This window comes from Mus caroli, chromosome 15 (genome assembly GCF_900094665.2).
Source record: "Mus caroli chromosome 15, CAROLI_EIJ_v1.1, whole genome shotgun sequence".
Classification (NCBI taxonomy): domain Eukaryota; kingdom Metazoa; phylum Chordata; class Mammalia; order Rodentia; family Muridae; genus Mus; species Mus caroli.
The window spans coordinates 67,186,511-67,205,493 of NC_034584.1; the positions used below are offsets into that span (position 1 = coordinate 67,186,511).

General features: G+C 49.2%; 1 protein-coding gene across 3 annotated transcripts in view; it reads right to left on the minus strand.

The window, feature by feature from the left end:
• The window catches only part of Slc45a4 (solute carrier family 45 member 4), a 67,950-nt gene extending 57,932 nt beyond the window's left edge, over positions 1-10,018 (minus strand). Inside the window, exons 1-2 of one of the 3 annotated variants that reach the window (XM_029469804.1) lie at positions 1,655-1,821; positions 849-995 (exon numbers count right to left, since the gene is read on the minus strand). The gene's annotated coding sequence lies outside the window, so the exon portion shown is untranslated. Of the gene's footprint in view, positions 1-848; positions 996-1,654; positions 1,822-9,370; positions 9,771-9,970 lie in introns of those variants that run through there. The other 2 variants (XM_021184010.2, XM_029469805.1) reach the window with 2 other exon arrangements.
• Between the last annotated feature and the right edge of the window lie 8,965 nt (positions 10,019-18,983).

Here is an 18,983-nt window from a genome sequence, read left to right on the forward strand (position 1 = left end):
TCACTCCAGTATCTTTCACACATGCAGAGTATTAGGTGAAAATGACACTCAGAACTGGGAAAACAAGCTGGGGATGGTGGCCATATGCCTATAATCTCAGCACTTGGGAAGTGGAGACAGGAGATCAGGAGTTCAAAATCCACCCTCAGCTGTCAGCCTCAGCTACATGAGGCCCAAGTTCAAAACAAAAAATTATATATATAAATTAGAAGCTCAGGGCTAGGAATATGGCCTGTGATTGAGTGTTTGCCTAGCATATAAGGCCCACCAAACTTTTCAGGTCATAGTGGCACATGCCTAAATCCCAGTAGTCCCAAAGCTTAGGAGACTGAGGCAGAAAGAGGACATGTCCCAGACCAGCATTGGCTACATAACAAGACATGTCGAGCAAAACAAAAAAAGACAGTTCAGACGAGAAACACGTAGATAGTTGTAGGCGCTGGGTAACAAGCAGAGATGACAATATCTCTTGTGCTGTTCACCTTTCTAGGTCTGAGAACAGCAATAACAAATTTCAAAAACAACCTTCAGATCAGACTAGGGACCACCTGCCTGGACATCTTCCAAAACTGGCCCAGGTCAGGTTCCTGTGCCTGTGGGCTCACTGTGCCAAATGTCTGGCCACACAGAAGCATCATCAGGGCAGAATAGATCTTAGAACCAACCAGCCCTGGCCTGGCTTACAGCCTAGCTGACCTGACAGGAGGGAGGACATAAGAAGGAACTGGGTACCAGGGCCGTGCTGGGAAAGCTTCTTATCCTCACAGCTGTAGAGAACCAAGTGAGACAACACAAGGACTGAGCCAGTGAGTACCCCATCCCCAGCTCAGGGATCCTTCTTGCCATACTTGTAATAAAGAAGTTTAAGACCAGCAGCTGAGCAGCCAGTAGCCAAGATGAGCCTCGTCCAGCAGTGGGCATTCTCTTGGCATGGGTAGCAACAGCAGAAGGGCCTCGAGCTGGAATGCAAGGAAAGATGGCACTTCCACATTTCCCTGGGCAGAAAACAAACAGCATGTTAAGTAGCGCTTGACTTGAGAACATAAGCCAAGCAGCCTGACACACCCTGGGTATGCACCAGGCTTGGCCACCCGTGATGGTGCTCTGGGCAAGTCAGTTAACCTTCACATTCTGAGTTCTATCAGAGAGTTCAATGCCCTTTGTTAGTGGCTGTCACTCCTACTCTTCAAGTGTCTATTCCACAAGAACAAATACCCCTTGGGCCCATGGTTATCATACAGAGACCGAAGGCTATGTGAACAGTGGTGGTTTCTGGGCCAAGGACACAAAGCCAGGGCTGGCCACTCCCTGTACTCCTCCCAGGACAAAGCTGGGCTCTGCCAAGCTCCCACTAAACAGTAAAAGGTACAGGCCCCTCCCTACCCTCTTCAGAATTAAGATCACATTAGCTATATATGACTCATTCAACAAGAGTGGAAATGTTCTCAATAGCTTTGCAATTCCCTGTACTTTGCCTTAAGACACAACTGTTGGTCTCCCAACACACACACACACACACACACACACACACACACACACACACACACAGGCCCCACTCCCCATACATACCCAGTTATAGGCCATTTGTTGGGAGAAGGACAGTTTGACCTATAACCTGACCTCCCTGTTCAAGCTCTCCCCAAGTCAGACCTACCTTCAAATGTGCTGAGCAATGGCAGAACAGGCTGGCCCATTCCTTGACCTGACTCCATCCAGCAGAGGGGAGTGCTGCACAGAGGTGTACAGGGCCTCACTCAGCGGGGGAGGGTTCCCCTATTCCAAGCTTTGATGCAAACCGTTTTACATAAGCGATATGAAAAACCACTAACAGTCACTTCAGTATTCCAGTTGCTTGCCTGACTGGGAGATTTGCATGCTGGAAGGAAGCCAAGGGGAGTGCAGTTATTTCTAAAGAAATAAAGCAAGAGGACCTCTATCCTTTCCTGTACCTGCTTTCCTTCAGCACACAGATTCCCCAAATCAGGAGACCCTACCCTCCATCCTGATGCCCCAAATACCAAGGGAACTGAAAAACAGCTGCTGTGCTGGAGATAAGCAAGCAAGGCTCCATCTTCTGGGGTCACTCGACATCTCCGACAGCCTCATTCTTTGATTTCAATTGTCTTCTCCTACCCCAGGAACAAAGGGGACAGGGTCCCCTTTCTATGCTGACATGTCCTTGCTTAGACTGCACTCTTTGGTTTGTGGGTTTTTTTTTTTTTTTTTTAGTCTTGCTCTGTAGCCCAGGCTGACCTCAAACGTCCAGTGGTGGTAGATGTAAGTCTCCACATCCAGCTCTCATGTGCTGTGCACACCAGCAGTGACAGCAGAGACAGGTGAAAAGCCAGGCTGGACCATGCTGTGGGACTCTAGAGCAGTCAAATCTCTTGCCCACTGGGCATACAACACTATCCCATATGGCTGGTTTCACTGCTCTCCAGCCACTGCATGTTCTGTTCTGAGCATGAGGTGACAACAATTTGTTGTTGAATTACTAAACATCCAACAAACCAGCATTAACATGCCTTAGCAGGATCTGAGGATAGTTAAGCACTCCACAGCAGCCCATCCTGGGTTCTCAGGAAGAGGTTCCAACACCCTCGTTTCCCAGTCTCTTCATCATCCTCCCTAATCCACCCAGTGGCTCTCACCTGAGACCTGCAGGAGCCCTCAGGCCTAGAGCAGGAGAAAGAGCAAATGGAAACACTGGATTACTAAGCAAGAGGCCCCAAGAAGCCCCAGGCCCAACCACCTTAGTCTTACTGCCGATGCCTTTTTCTGGCAAATTAAATTTTAACTCAAGGTGTAATGCCATAGGCTTACATTTTAACCAACCCAAATAAAGATGCAAAGCCCTAACTGAGCCACAAATGCCTTTGAAATTCCCCATCTTTCTGCCATTTAACACTGAACACTCAGAAGGCATGCAACATAATACTGAGCTATAAGACAGACCATCGCCAGGGACAGCGTAATGAAGCAAGGGCTTTGTCCCTCAGATGTGCAGGAGGCATGTAAAAGCATGGGGTACCCTGCAAGAACACTCTTAGGGTCCCCAGGTACAGTCCTCACAAAGTATCTCCTAAAATTAACTGCCTGAGAAGTCCCTGGCAGGCCACATCTAAACTCAAGGTCACCTTCATGCTTTCTCCACACCTAGACAAAAAGAAGGCTGTCAGACAGTGTAATGGCTTGTGCTTATAATACCAGCACTTGGGAAACTAGACAGAAGGATTGCTGCAAGTTCCAAACCAGCCTGATGTGGTACAAGACTCTGTCTTTAAAAAAAGAGAGAGAAGACTGTTCTCACAGAATGTTCCAGCAGCAGAGGTCCCAGGGACAGTTCAGTAAGTCCTTTCCCTGAGACAGACACCTTATAGGTCCCCTACTCAGCCACTCTGCTCAGAGACCAAATTCCATGGTGTTCCAAGGCATTCTGCAACGTCTCACTAGGCCTGATAATGAGTTATGGTTCTGTGGCCAGGGTCATAGACGAGAGTTACAAAAGTCAAAACTGCTTTTCTGGACTGAGTTGACACAGCTTAAAGATTACAGAAATGTTCTGAATTCAATTTCCACGTACTTCTGTCACACAAAAGAACAAAAGTAACCAATAAAAAGTCTTTCCAGTATAAAGATAAGTTACATTAGAATAAAACTTCACAGGCAGAAAATGAAGCACAGCCATCATCAGTATGGGGGTGGGGGTGACTATTGTTCTTTTAAGGGGCATTGATGGTGGGAATGGTGTCACTAGGGTGTCTGGCATTGGGTCTTACTTTTAAATGCCTACAAATAATACAAATGACATCTTTTAAAGTTATTCAAAATTGGAGCCAGGCACTTGGGAAGCAGAGGCAGGCAGATTTCTCTGAGTTCAATACCAGCCTGGTGCACACAAAAAGGTTTAGATATATCCATATTTTTAAATATGTCCAAAGTTTTTTAAAGTTATATGACAGCATTTGCACAAAAACATGGGCAGGCATCTATTTTAGTGAAACTTGACCACTACTGTAGATGAGAGAGATTTTTTTGGTATTCAGCTAGTCTTCCTGGGTCCAGCTTTCATCCTCCTGCCTCAGCATCCTGAATGCTAGGATTACAGGTTTGTGCCACCATGTCTGCCTCGATATTTTCTTTCCCCCTAGTATTTTGAGACAGGGTCAGTCATTGCCCCAGACTAGCCTAGAAATTATTATGTAGCTCAGGCTGGCTTCAAATCTGCCTCAGCTTCTTGTTCAATACAAGTGATTTTACCTCCATTATAGATGTCAAACCCTGGCCTAAAAAAAAAAAAAAGATAAAAATAAATAAATAAATAAATGGTGGTAATGCACACATTTAATCCCAGTATTCTGCAGTCAAAAGCAGGTGGATCTCTTGAGTTTGACGCCAGCCTGGTCTTCAGAGCAAGTTTCAGGAGAGCCAGAGAAACACACAGAGAAACCCTGTCTTGAAACAAACCGGAAAATAAACAAATAGGTAAGTAAACAGATGGAAGTCTAGCGCCATAGCTCAGTAGGTAGAGGAAATTGCCACATGAAGCCACAGCAAAGCAGGAAAGACCCACCACTCAAGTTGTTCTGACGCCCACATTTTGCACAGTTGTACAGACGTTAAAAAACTGTTAAAAAAAAAAAAAAACTGCAACGGTGGCACACAGCTTTAATCCCAGCACTTGGGAGGCAGAGGCAGGCAGATTTCTGAGTTCAAGGCCAACCTGGTCTACAGAGTGAGTTCCANGACAGCCAGGGCTTCTCAAAAAACCAAAACCAAAACCAAACCAAACCAAACCAAACAAACAAACAAAAACCAAAAACCCTAAAACAACGGAGGGCTGGGCATGGAGTCTGTATCTTTTACTCCAGCATTGGGATGAGGAGCCAGAGGCAAGAGGGTGCCTGGAACTCACTGGCCAGCCCCCAGGTTCAGTAGGAGACTCTTGATTCAAAGTTAAGGTAGAGATCTGTAGAGGAAGATACCCAGTGTTAGTTTCTGCATACACACACACACACACACACACACACACCCACACACCCCCCACAGTGATGGAGAGCTGCAGTGGTGGCAGTGAGCACCACACAGGAGCCTGGGCCTCGAAAAATTTGATGGAAAAATACTCCCTCCTTACTCCAAACCAAAAATCACACTCTGCTGATTGGCTGCACTTCCCTCAAGTGGTGACTAAGTTGCTGGCAACAGAGAGCTATTTATTATCCTTTGGCTTACAACATCTAAGTGACTGCATAAAATTATGCAGTCGGACTTGTACACAAAGTACAGTGTCCACTGCATCAGAGCCAAACGCATGCCTACCTCAACACTTCAATCTTTCTTTTTTATCTTCTAGTCTGAAATGTAGCTTTTCTCACTCCAGATTTTCCCTTGTCTGAAAGGGGGATGTGGTGGCTAACTGAGTCATGTGGCTGCAAGTTCAAGAGACACTAACTACAAGACCTCAAGCCAGGGGTTGGCTGTGTAGGATCCATTAGCCATGCAAGATTCTGGCATAGCAGTTCCCATGCCAGGGCCCTTCCCTCCCTATCAAACTGTCCAGCTGGGAAAACCCCTCTGTAGCTGTGGGAAGGTTCAGCTGGAGACAGGGAAACCCAGTCTGAACAACAGCTCCCAGGTCTGGGCTTCAAAGAGGAAAGGAAGCTAAGCTTAAGGTTCAAAACTATAACTGGGCGGTGGTAGCACACGCCTTTAATCCCAGCACTCGGGAGGCAGAGGCAGGCGGATTTCTGAGTGAGAGGCCAGCCTGGTCTACAGAGTGAGTGCCAGGATAGCCAGGGCTGCTCAGAGAAACCCTGTCTCAAAAAAACAAAAATAAAATTAGATTAAAAAAAAAAAAAGGATCAAAACCATAAAGCAGACCCCAGAGCCTACGACTGTTCTGGGTTCCGCTTGTGAGCAGCCTGGCACCCTCAGACCCATGCACTCAGAGGCCATGCCTAGCATCAAATAAGGATGAACAAGACAATGAGAAGGTTAGCCCCTTTTAAAGGAAACCCAAGCCAGGAGTGGCAGTTCATGGTGGGAATCTCAGCAGTTTTGGGATAGAGGGAGGAGGACCAGAAGTCCAAGGTCATCCTTGGCTACATTACGAATTTGAGGCCAGAATGAGCTAGGAGACTGTGTCTCAAAAAAGCAACAACAAAAATGGGCTCCTCCAGAAAGCTGATTCAGTGGTTAGAGCACTTAGTCTTGCATAGGATCTGGGTTCAGTTCCCAGCACCCATGTGGTGGCTTACAGCCTTCAGTAACTCCAGCCCCAGGAGATCCTCTTCTGACCCCACTGGACACAGTCACAGATATGTAGTAGGACATACATTCACACACATAAATAGTAAACGCCAAAAATAATAGACAGTCATACACACAAAATAATAAAATAAATAAATCTAAACAAAAAACCAACAACAACCACACCTAAGCAGTAGCTGAGCCACAGGGAATTTGGGACTGTCCTCTCTCTGGCCTCAGGCTGTGTGTCCTTCCCACAGCTCCCAAAAGCCCAGCAACAGCATCACTGGAGACAGATACACTCGGCCATCCACACTGCCTGTCAGACTCTCTATGGCACTAACACCCACACCCTCCCAGGAGGACACAAGGCTGGCCTCTTGAGAAGGGGCATGAGGAAAGCTCACGGTAATTCCAATGAGAAACAAAACACAAATGGGCTATGTCTGCTGAGTCTGTGGTATCCAATCTTTTCTTTTTTTAAATAGGTCTCAGGCTAGAGAGATGGCTCGGTGGTTAAGAGCATGTACTGCTCTTCCAAGTTTGATTCTCAGCATCCACAGCAGACAGTTCACAGTTCCCCAAGACTCCAGCTCCAGCGGGCTGGGAGGCTAACACCTCTGGCCTCTGCAGCCTACACGCTCATGCACATATCCATACAAAGACACACATATATAGCTTCAAATAAAACTTAAATATTGAAGAAAAAGGGGACTCCCTACATAGGCCAGACTGAACTTGAACTTTCAATCCTGCTGCATCAGCCTTTAGAATGCTACAGTGTTTTATTCTTAAAAACACTTTACAGAGCCAAGCACCTTGGTACAAAACTGTAATTCTAGCACTTGCCAGGAGGAGGCACCCAGGAGGTAGGAGTATCAGGAGTCCAAGGTTAGTCTTAGCTTATGTGAGACCCGGTCTTTAAAAAACAAAATCCCAAACACACACAACCAATAACAAACCCCAGGCACACTCCAGCCTTCACATAAAAAGCAGAGCAGTGCCAGTCCTGAGCCTGACCAGGTTCCTCAGGCTGGGAACAGGGCTGTCTTTTCCCCTAGCATGGAAGAGGCCTCAAGTTTCTCTGAAAGGGAGTATCCCAGGGCTCAGAACTTGATAGTGTGTGTGTGTGTATGGGGGGGGGGGGGAGACACGACACTCGAGGCACATTTTGAAAGTTCCCATTTAAAAAGATCCTTGTTCATTGACTTTGGTGGAGCAGTTACGCTAATGCAAACAAGGAGAGCTTGTCTAGGAGCTGGTGGGGGAGGTGCTTCAGCTGAGCCCTCTGTAGACTCTGGTTTGTGGGGTCTTCCACCCCCATGATGGCATTTCATACATGAGACTGTCCCCACTGCTGAACCTTTACTGGGTACCTCTGAATATTTGTGTTACCTGGCCTGCAGTCAAGGCTCTCTCCTAATGGCATATCACTAAATGTACCCTCGGTGACATAATTACATTATGATTAAAAAAAAAACAAAAACAAAAACACAAGGAACCACAGGAGGCGAGCATGGAGCAGCATCTTCACCCACCCTTAACAAGAACACAGCTTTTAGCACATTCTGGTTCCACAAATTACAGGCACAGTTCTGCCAGGGGTGTTCCCCAGGAGGGCACTAGCAATTTGGGGTTGTCTGCCACCTACAATGATCACCAGCCACTCTTATTCCATGCCAGGCCACAAATCTGTCAGAAACCACCCCTGGCTGCCTATCCAAAGCTGGGGCACCAGGGTCCCCAGGACAATGAGAGGGCACAAGGCAGGGCAAGCAAGGCATCTAAACCCCACCACCACCCTTGTGCAATGCCCTCATCTGCCTTCTTCTGGATGACAGATGAAATCAGTTCAGCATCCCCTGAGCACCAGCTCCAATACCTTCTGAAGATCCTTCCCTGCACTAGAGACCAGCAGTGGCAGCATCATAGCCCCCTTCTCCCCAGCAGCTCCGCAGGGCAGTCAGACAAGGGCAAGAACGGTTTACTGCTCCCCCAGCCCCGACTCCCTCCTCTCCAATAAGCAAAGTTGGAGGGTGTTAAAAGCAAACTACCTTGGAGATAACCTGGTCCAATCTCTGGTCTGCTTTCACAATGCAACAAGGGCCAAAGCTGCTGCACACAGCATCTCCGCAAGGAAGCCAGTGAATCCTCCAAGGCACAGGGCGCTGGCCCTGGGCCACCTCCCTTCACAGTCGCTGGGTTGAGGCAGGGATGTTTCCCAAATAAATCACCCCCACATATACCTAACATGCATTTCAACCCTTTCAAAGGAACAACTTCTTCTCTGCAGCAGTCACAAAAATGACCACAATCAGCCCGACTGCCACTCAAGTGCAGGATTTTCAGGTGACCTACTTCCCCAATCTCTCCCCCAGAGCACTTGATTTCTTCATTATGCTGGCGTCTCTTCCCACCTGGAGCCCACACAGCTTCAGGCCAGGGTCACTGCCTCTCCCCCTTCTCAGCAGCTTCTGAGAAATCTCTGCAGAGCCTTAATCAACTTGCTCTTCTAATGCAGGATTCGGATCTAAGCAGCAAGAAGGTGTTGTTCACATTTGTTTCAAAGCTGATGGAGGCTCCCGGTTTCAATGACCAGCCATTTGTCACCCTTAAGCAGTAAGGCGCCCCTCTAGCTTTTCACTTATGCTTTCCTACTACAAGGAAAAATAACAGAGGAAAAGATTTCCACCACACCCTACCTGTCAGCAGACAGTGGAGCCAGCTGCAGAGAATTTGCTTAGAACACACTTCACCGTGCAGTGAGGCGACCCAGGTGTATTAAGGCCCACCCTAGGAGTTTCTGGGCCTAGACGACCACTAGAAACAATTGTTTCAATCATTCGCTCATCTTTCAAATTCTGTTTGTCAGGCATTCATCTTTCTTTGAACACCTCAGTACAACAAGAAGCTGCAAGCCCCGTGTGTGGTCAGCAAGGGGACCAGAAGGAGAAACTAAGGCAGAAGTTGAAGCCATATTCTGTCAGTATCCCGCGGGGAATGCACAAAACCCTGACTTCCCCAGGACACCTAGTACCTCTTCCCACCCATAGCTGGCCCCACCTTGTAGAACTCTTACGAATAACTAACCAGCAGGCTGTGCTGCCCAACTTGGACATACCTCCCCTGGAAAAGCCCTCCGCAGGAGTGTGCTCTCCGGGCGCCCATCTAGCGCAGCACACCTTGGAGAGGAATGGGTTAAGCTCAAGGGACTGGAGGAAGATTGGTCTCGGGGAGAGGGACGGGGCTTCTCCAAATCCGAGGCTCTGCACCCGGAGCGGAGCATAATGCTCCGGTCTTCTCCAGGGACGAGGTGGGCTTCGGGAAATAAAAAAAGGTGCCCGAAAAGGGTCAGGCCATCAGCTAGCAGCGCTGCAAGCAATGCGTGTTTGGGGACAAGGATAGAGAGCGGTGACCCAGGAGCATTTCAAGGTGGTGGGCCCAGAGCTTGTGAACTCCCAGAAGTTAGCAAGGGCTGGGCAGAGGAGGGTGTGCACCCAACGCCAGAGGCGGGAGGTTGAGTGCTGGGGTGGCCCCGGACGGGTGTACAAGGAGGGCACAAACAGCGGCCGCAGGGCCCGGGATGCGGACCAGCAAGGGCAGGTGCGGGATGCACCGCAGCAGCCCGGTGGGGGCGGGGAGAGACGCGGGGTCGGTCGGGCCACCGGTTCGAGGCCCGGACCGCGCGGAGGGGGGCGGGGCGGCAGGTGCGGCCGCTCACCTGTCTCCTCCGGCCGGGGCCGCGGGGCTGGCGGGGCTGGCTGGCGGCTGGGGTGCGGGGCCCCGGGCGCACCGGGGCGGCGGCGGGGCGTCCGGGCGGCGGCTGCGCCCTCGGCGGCGGCCGGCCGGGCGAGTCCGTCAGTCAGCTTCTCGGACGGGGTGCGAGCGCTGCGAGGCTGCGGCCAGCGCGCGGGGACAACGCCGCTTTATCAGGTCGGAAACAGCCGCTGCGCGCCGCTTCCGCTGACGCAGCGCCGGCCTGCGCCTCATGACTATGCAGTGGACTCTAGGGGCGGGGCCTGAGCCGCGGGCGTCCATTGGTCAGGAGCGGCCTGTGGCCCCGCCCCTACGAAGGTCCCGCCCCCTACCGCGCCCCGCCCTAGGCCTGTTGGTGGGCTCTAGAAGGGGTTGTGCGTTTGGCCGCCCTCGCCTGGTTTTCCTGCCAGACACCCTCAAGGTCTCCAGGCCGCAGCTGTGTAGCGCGATGTGCTCACCCTCCGCCAACAGAGCTGCACCCCTCCTGAGAGCAAACTGACTGCTTGTAACTCCCCCATCCTTATTCCTTCCCAACCATCGCACTCCCCGGGCATCTCCCCTTTCTGAAGCACTTTGAACATCCTTCCAATCCTGTGAGCCCTTGGGAGAGTTGGGCAGGATGTGACCCATGCATGCCCAGGGCATCCAAGCCTGGGCCACAGAGCCGACCTCTTCCCATTGCTGAGAAGCAGAACAAGGCCAGGTCCGGAACCGGGGCTGGACAGATAGAATTGCTGCCTGATGTCAGACAGCCCTATTGGCATCCCAGCCCTAAGTCCGTGCCAAAGTTTAAGTGGTTTTGGACGAATTATCACACCTCTCAAGGCCCCGATGTCCTCATCTGCAAAGCAGAAACCCTAAGATCTATCTGAGAAGCTAGGAAGAAATTTAGAAATAAAGTGTCCCGGTCAGCCTCCAGAACAGCTAAAATGGGAAAATCTGACAATGCCAAGTGCTGGCAAGAAAGGGAGCAACTGGAAGGCTTGTACACTACTTTTGTGGAGGTGCAAAACTCACTGCCACGTGGATATCTGCTTTCTTATTTGTTTTGGGTTTGGTTGGTTGTTTTTGAGGCAGAGCCTCACTACATAGCACTGGCTGACCTTGAATTCACTACCTAGACCAGGCTGGCCTCAAGCTCACAGAGATCTGCCTGCCTCTGCCCTCTGAGTGCTGCCACACCATGCACAACATGGAAATCTGCTTTAAAGGATCCAGTGCCCAGTACTTTCACACCCAAGAGGCTTACTGAACTTCTGTTTTCTGTTCTTAGCAGTGCTGTTTGGAGTAGCCTTAAGTGGAGACTGTACTGATAACCTGTAGGTCATTAAAGGGTTATATAAATTGTGGCATACTCACTATTGGATTGACACTGAATAATTTACAGCCACATACAAAGTATAAGGGGGACTCTTACAAAAGGACTTTGAGCAAAAGAAGTCAGATAAGAGCTAGGAACCAATCGATCAGTGTAGAAACTTCGAGATTCTCAGAAATTCAAAGCCAGCTTGGGCTATTTAGTGAGTACCAGCTTGGACTACTTCACACACACACACACACACACTCGCATGAATGAATGAATGAATGAATGAGGTACAGTACTCCACTTGTTTTCCCAGCGCTTGGGAGGTCTGTGTAACATTGAGAGTTCCAAGCTGGCTTTGAACTTCTGAGAATCTCGAAGAAAAATCTATCTCGGGGAGGGAAAAGTTAGATGTATAAGGTCTCATGCCTATGGAGTTGTAATTGTGTGCAGCAGGTATTGGGAGTCAGGACAATGGCTAAACTTGAGAGAGGGTGCCAGGAAGTGGGTATGATGGATGAGTCCGGGTACTAGTTTGCTTGTGGTTTTTGTGCACGTCTGTGTGTGACTCATGGGTGACCGCCAATGAGGGCATGGCTCCCCTGTTCACATTTTGTTGTTGTTATTTGGGTATTTACTTATTTAGTGTATATTTTTTTCAAGGCAGGGTTTCTTTGTGTAGCCCTGGCTGTCCTAGAACTAGTTCTGTAGACTAGGCTGACCTTGAACTTACAGAGAGCCTCCTGTTTCTCCCTCTCACATGCTGGGATTAAAAATGTCCACCACTACTGCCCATCGAGAATTTTCTTTTTAAATTGTGTGTGTGTGTTTCTCTGTGTGTGTTGCTGTATGTGTCTGTGTGTGTTGCTGTGTGAGTGCAGGTGCCCACAGAAGCTACAAGAGCCAGAGCTGGAGTTGCATGTGGTTGTAAGCGGCTGATATGGGTGTGAGATCCTCTGCAAGAACAGTATGTGCTTTTGACCAGTTGAACCATCTTTCTAGCCCCTTGCAGGCCTCAGGGAACAAACTCGGCTTATCAGACTTAGCAGTTAGCACCTCTAACCCCTATGTCATCTCATAAGCCTCTCCCTGGTCGGCTTTTAACTTGTAATTCCAGCTGCAGTGTGTCATCTCAGTGACCATGTACTTTCCCGAGTCCTCATCTGGAAATGACCATGGTGATGACAACTGGAGAGATGGCTCAGCAGATAGGACACTGCTCTTTCAGAGCTCAAGTTTGGTTCCCAGCAACCCCATCGGGCTCCCAGCTATCCAACTCTCTGTACCTACAGTCCCAAGGAGATTCAACACTTCCGGTGTCTCCACCCCCACCCCCCTGCCCCCCGCCCGGCACTGGCACTCTTGTACACAGACACACACATACACACAATTTAAAACAATAAATCTTTCTTTAAAATAGAGTTCTCTATGCCATTAAAGATTAAATAAAATAACAAAATGAGAAGTTTCATTTGTCTGAAACAGAGTTTCGTGTAAAGCAGGCTATCCTGCAATTCACTGTGTAGCCAATGATAGATACCCTTGGACTCCTGAGCCTCCACTCCCCAGGTAACAGAATTGCCAGAAGAAAGTGCTAAATCAGCTGTTTGAAAGATTTCTTTCATGTTGTTGTTGTTGTTGTTGTTGTTGTTGTTTGAAGCAGGGTCTCATTAGCCCAGGCTGGCCTCAAACTCTGCCTGTACCCAGGGACGAGTATTTTATTCGTCCTTTTTATTCTCCTGGTGTAGACCATTACATTCAGCTTTAAAAAAAAAAATGATGTCTTTGAAAAAGACAGTACAGGACGAAGTACCAAGGGCGGCTGAGAATGTTCGTTGTTTAATTATTTACTAACTGATGATATTTATTGATCTTTTTCCACCTTCATTCATCAGCAAGCAGATAGGGAGTGTCTGGGAACGGCGACCTCAAGCCACACTGGACTCCGTTACTTAGAGCCGGGAACTCCTCTCCCTAGGGATGCCACAGACGAGAGGGAAGCAAATACAAATGAGTGAGTGAGCATCAGCAGAGGCAAGAGCCTTGTTACAAGTTTGAGGCCAGCCGGGGCTTCAGCTCCATGACAAGACTCTGTCTGAACCAAGTAACAGAGGACAGTAGGACCTGGGTCACTGGGATGTGTAGGACCTGGGTCACTGGGATGTGAACGGTCATTTCTGAGCCTGAGGTGTGGGAATAGCTCAGGCGTTTAGTTCTGTGGTCTAGAGCTAAATGAAGATATCAGGTAAAAGGCGAGAGAGAGACTAGGGAGATGGCTCTGTTGATAACAGGGCTTGCTTGCTCCTTAAGCATGAGAACCTGAGTTTGAAGCCCTACCATGTTTTGAAAAGCCTCACACATTGGGGATGGAGAGACAGCTCAGAAGTTAAGAGCCCTGGCAGCTCTTCCAGAGGACCTGGGTTCAAATATATCTACACATATACATATTTAAAAAGCCTGACAGTGCTACACATAACATAATCACAGCTCTGAGGAGCAGAGACAAGCAGCTCTCCAGACCTCTGCAGTCTGCCAGCCTAGCTGAAAGAACAAGGCTCAGATTCGGCCAGAGATCCTGTCTCAGGGCAGTAAGATAGAAAAAGATATAGGAAGATTCCTCAAGTCCTTTTTTGCCCTCTGTATGTAACTGCATATTCAAATATATGTGCTGTCCCACACACATACACACATCACAACACACAAACACATACAGCACACACACATGCACACACACCATAATACATTAACACATACACACCCCACAACATATACACAACACACTACACTACATTCACAAACACCACATCATATGCATACACATACTACACTATACATACCACAATATATTCACACACACTATGCACACTACCACCACCACAAATACACCACGCTACGCATAGCACATATACACTCACACAAGGTTAAGGAAAAGTATGTCCTCACTCTGTATGTGCTGCAAGCACTATGTGCGCCTGTGTATGTACATTTGCATTGTCACTATTCGGAGGTGTGGCCTTGTTGGAGTGGGTGTGTCTTTGATGGAGTGGGTGTGGCCTTGTTGGAGGAAGTGTGTCTCTGTCCAGGGGTTGGCTTTGAGACCCTCTACTTAGCTGTCTAGTCTTCTCCTGGCTGCCTTCCAATCAAGATGTAGAACTCTCAGCTTCTCCAGCACCATGCCTACCTAGAGAGTGCCATGCTTCCTGCCTTGATGATAATGGACTGAATCTCTGAACCTGTAAGCCAGCCCCAGTTAAATGTCCTTTATGAGAGTTGCCTTGGTCATGTGTCTCTTCGCAGCAATGAAACTCCAAGACAGTTATGCATGAATGTGCCAAAGGTCTAGGGTTGAGCCACCCTGACTGTATTCTGTCCCAGGCCAGGCTTAATATCCAATGCTGCCACCAAGGAGGTTTGATGGGTGTGCAGCCTTTGGCTCTGCTCTCATGCTGTCCTTGGCAGCTTGGGAAAGGGTTCTCAGTCACCAGGTGACTTCTCCCTTCTCCAAACTCTCCATGATGGACAAGGTCGTGAATAGTTGCTGCCCCACCCTGTCCCAAGAGAGCTTGACATCAGGCAGCCTTCTTGCACTAGGGTCTATAAGCCCTGTACCCACACCTGTCTTCCTAGCACTGGGGAAGACAAGGCAGGAGAATCAGGGGCACATGGCTCTTCTCTGCTATAGAATGACCTTGAGATCGGTCTGGGCCACACAAAGCCCTGTCTCAAAACAAAAATAAATAAGCAAGGCTCTGTACCTGGACTGTTTTAGGGGCAAGAATGCTTGGACCCTTACCTGTCTTTGGGCTGAGCCTGGGGAACCCCACTGGCTTCATAGACAGGAGAATGCCAGTTTTGATTTATCATCCCATCTCCATCTTCAGATGCTTAGCAGTTGCTTTTTGAACACTTAGGGTTTTTTCCTTTAACTTTGTGTGTATGTGTGTTTATGTATGTGCACGCATATGTGTACAGGAGTGCAGGTGCCCTCAGAGGCCTGAGGAGTTGGATCCCACTGAAGCTGGAGTCATAGGTGATTATGAGCCACCTACCTAATGTAGATGCCAGGAATTGAACCCCACCCCACCGAGCCCTATGGACTCAGCGATCTTCCTTTTTTGGTTTAGTTTGGTTTTGGTTTTTTAAGACAGGGTTTCTCTGTGTAGCCCTGACTGTCCCGGAACTCACTCTGTAGACCAGGCTGGCCCCCGAACTCAAGAGATCTGCCTGCCTGCCTCTGCCTCCCAAGTGGTGGGATTATAGGCTTGTGCCTCCACCACTCTGCTGCTCAGCAGTTTTTAAAACAAGGGAGCCACAAACTACATCGCAAATCTGGAGTTCTTGTTTGTAAAGAACAGTGATCTCCCAGGTGCTTGGGAGCCTGGAGTGCCACGATAGCTTCATTGCTGTCTGCTCTATTACCCGAGGAGGCCTGCTGCATTCTTTCCATTTTGGGCCCTGTGTGTGTGTGTGTGTGTGTGTGTGTGTGTGTGTGTGTGTGTTCCTCTTGAGACAAGAAGGCCTAAGAAGTTGTACCTGCCTCTGTACAGTATAGTTGACCCAAACAAGACTCACCTCTGGGTCACATCTCATTAGGTGTCCAGTCAGCAAGATGGCAGATGCAGGAAGGGAGGATTCTGTCTATTGTTGTAAGGTGTCTTTCCTTCCCTGCCCATCTGTGTGCCTTACCCATGAGGAAATGAGGGCCCATTCAATAAGGATGTCTGCACTGCACCCTGTGTTAATCAAGACAGCTACCAACTGGTGGTCTTCCCTGAACTGCTCCTCAGCCTGTGCTAAGAAAGAGGAAACTCCCACCTCTGGAGTGCATAGCAAACCTGCTGGACCACAGCAGAGGGGAGGACGACACTTGGCAAAACCCAAGAAGTACTCAGCAGAAAAGGAGATGGACTTAACCCAATCATATCTATCCACACCCTGCCCTTAGTCTTCTGTACTTTGGGCACTGGCATGATCCCATTTCACAGACAAGGAAGCTAAATGGGGGGCAGGGGAATGTCTAACCTGAGTATCCTCCCTGCTTTGCAGGAACTGCTGAAGGTTGAGGGCAGGATGGCCCCAAGGGAAAATCGATGGAGGCTGTTGAGAGGTACAGATGCCTATGTGCATCTAGGGCACACTCCCGAGGGCCTGTCCCATCTGCACTTCCACAGACCCTCCTCTGACTCTTCAGGGTGACTGTCCTGATTCCCTCTGAACTTTCCTGGGGGAGACGTCTGGCCTCTCTGCAGCGGAGGACGCGACAGATTGATAAGCGATAACCTTGGACTTGTGGGTTCCCGGGAGGGGAGGGAGGTGAAGCACATTGAAGCCCTGCGTAAATTAGGATGGCTCAGATTGTACTATGATTAAAATTCAATAAAGAACTGGGTGTGGAGGTCCACGCCTGTAATCCCGGCCCCCGGAGGCTAAAGCTGAGGCTGCAGGATCGAGAGTAGGAGGCCAGTCTGGGCCACAGAGTGAGACTCTGTCACGAAACAGACAACTAAACAAAACAACAACAACAATAAGAACAACAGTAGCAACAAGCACACCCACTTATTAATTGAGGCCCCTTGCTACCTTGCCAGATCCCTTTCATCGGAAGGTAAGTTCACTCGGAGTACTGTTGCCTGCTTCTGAGCATGGGACAGGTGGTTCTGAAGAGGGTAGAGAGAGAAGACATAGGCTGTGTGGCCTGACTGCACAGTCCCTGGGTAAGCACCTTTGCTCATACAACTGTTTGCTTTCATTTGTTTTGAGACAGGGACTCTCACAGCCCAGAATGGCCTCAAACTCACTAGGTTAAACCAGGATTGGCATCAAATTCTTGATCCTCCAGCCTCTGTTTCCAGAGTGCCAAGATCATAGCAGACATGTACTACCATGCCCAGTCCAAGCTTAAAAAAAAAAAAAAGTGAACACCTTAAAAAATTCCTATTTTCCAGTTCCCCATTGTCTCAATTAGCATGCTAATTTAACTGCCAAAGATTTTGAGCAACCCCTGTGAGCCACGCCCCTTTCTCTGCTCCAGGGCTAAATAGTTCAGCTCCATCTAGTATGCCCTAAAACCCTCACCCCAGCTAGCCTTGTTTAAGTGCCCTTCAAAGCATGTACCCTGGGGAAGTATCCCCCCCTCTGCTTCCCCCCTGCTATAAGCCCCATCTGGAATGAAGTGGGTGGGAACCCCACGGAGTGGGGCAACTCCCTAAGAAGAGAGTGAGTGAGCCTAGACTCTGAGGCCAAGATCTCCCTCCAGCAAAGTAAAGATCTCTAGCCTCCCACAAGCCCTGAACGTGCAGGTCAGAGGTCCAGGGGTCTTGGCAATGAGGAACCTCAAAAAAACCTCAGTTTTGGGCAGAGCTAGGTCAGTCGGGACTTTAGGCTCCAGAATTGGCCACAAAGCAGAGATTACTGAAATCCTCGGGAGTCCACAAATCTTTCCAAGGTCATGGGGCCATTTGGGACTAAATGACATGAATATAGTCACATAATTTCCAGGGTGATCCCGAGGTTGTATGGACACCTGGGGAATCACATGACTTCAAAGTTAGAATTCCTTCCACTGCCTCTGCATGCCAGGCGAGTCCTTCCCTAAGCCGTCTTTCCTATCTGTGAAGTGAGAAGAAAATGTCCCCATAGCTCCAGCTCTGCAGTGAGGACACCAGGAAAGGATGATGAAGGACGGTCCCATTGAGGCCCAGGGAAGTTCAGGACAGCATCAGCATCAGACGGTCCCTCAGATAAAGCAGACTTGAAAGTGAGTGTCTGTGGGTCCTTGAAAGTATGAGGCTAGCTTGGGCTACATCGTGAAAAATGTGATGAAAAAAACAATTGACAGCAACAAAAAGATGTTCATTGTGCTGTTTAATTATAATCCTAGGGGAGGTAGAAGCAGGAGAATTAAGGGCTCAGGTGTCAGCCAGATAGTCAGGAGGCAAAGGCAGGCAGATGTCTAGTTCAAGAACAGCTGGGGCTACACAGAGAATATCTGTCTCAAAAAAACACCAACTGATCAACCAACCAACCAACCAACCAAACAACCAACCAACCAACAGCTTAGGCCCTCTGTGATCAAAGCCACCTTACAAGCCAGGCATAGTAAGCCAGCGGCACAGGTCCATCATCCCAGTACTCAGAGGCAGGAGCAGGACCACGAGTTCAAGGCTAGGATACCGTCTCCAACCACAAACAAGCTGCCTTAAGCACATAGCAATCCAGTGCTGTACCAATAGCACTCTCTGTAGAAGAGGAAACAGGAGCCGAGTATCAGGCCTGGGATCAGACAGTGGGCAAGTGGCCCAGCAAGGATGTGAACCCAGGAAGGCTGTCTAGCTTTTGCAAGCAGCTTCCAGGCCTATAGGGAAAGGGGTGGGGGGAGTGTAGCACAGCACCACATATCTGGGTCACCCTGTCAAGAGGAGCAGGAGCATGGAAGAGTCACATTGGTTCGGCTGGCCTCAGAAGCTGCAGCCATGAACCAAATGACCAGGGTGACCTGGAGAGGAGGCAGGGAGCCAGCCGCCCACAGCAGGTGACAGGGTGAGGCACCTGGCACAGCTCTAAGAATGAAGGGTGAAGACAGGTTATGTATGGGACCGCCCCTCTGGCTGGCATCAACAAGGCACTGCAGTCTCCAGGGTGCTCCTCCCTATGGGGTCACAGCCCTCAGCCAGGA